This window comes from Mobula hypostoma, chromosome 31, assembly GCF_963921235.1.
Source record: "Mobula hypostoma chromosome 31, sMobHyp1.1, whole genome shotgun sequence".
NCBI classification, from domain to species: Eukaryota; Metazoa; Chordata; class Chondrichthyes; order Myliobatiformes; family Myliobatidae; genus Mobula; species Mobula hypostoma.
The window spans coordinates 5584043-5584630 of record NC_086127.1 but is presented as its reverse complement, the minus strand read 5'-3'; the positions used below and the strand labels follow the sequence as shown (position 1 = coordinate 5584630).

Below are 588 nucleotides of genomic sequence, written 5' to 3'. Positions count from 1 at the left end.
TTTGCCGTAAATATCTTCTTCCTGCACGACAGGCCTGGGTGCCAGACTCTGCCAGAGCAGTTTGAGGCTTGGGATAGTTCAGCAGAAGATAATTCTCTTGATTTTTCCAATGCAATTCATCGAATCCAAAACGTTGTAAATGGTTTGGCGTAAGAAAACTGGAATGTAGGTGTGTGTGTGTGTGTGTGTGTGTGTGTGTGTGTGTGTGTCCAGTATAATTGTTTCCAGTATAACAGAGCCTGGATAGCTCAGTCGGTAGAGCATCAGACTTTTAATCTGAGGGCCCAGGGTTCAAGTCCCTGTTCAGGCGCTCACTTTATATCGCAGGTTGATTCCCCGTCAGCACATTCACATCCATCCGATGAAACGCAACTTTTCCCAGCCAAACCCACTGGCGGAATGTCTTCACTCAGAGGCTGTAGAGAGCGTGATTCGAACTGCCAGCGGAAGTGATGGGTGCCGATTGGATTTGAACATTTCACAGAGATTTGGGTAAGTACACGGATGGACGGGGTGTGGAGCGCTGTTGTCCAGGTGCAGCTCGATGGAACGAGGCTGAATAATATTTCAGCACAGACTGAATGCGCT

General features: G+C 48.1%; 1 non-coding gene across 1 annotated transcript; it reads left to right on the top strand.

The window, feature by feature from the left end:
* Positions 1-237: 237 nt before the first annotated feature.
* On the top strand, positions 238-310 carry trnak-uuu (transfer RNA lysine (anticodon UUU)). The gene has a single exon. It is a non-coding gene; the product is annotated as a tRNA-Lys (tRNA).
* The last annotated feature ends 278 nt before the right edge of the window (positions 311-588 follow it).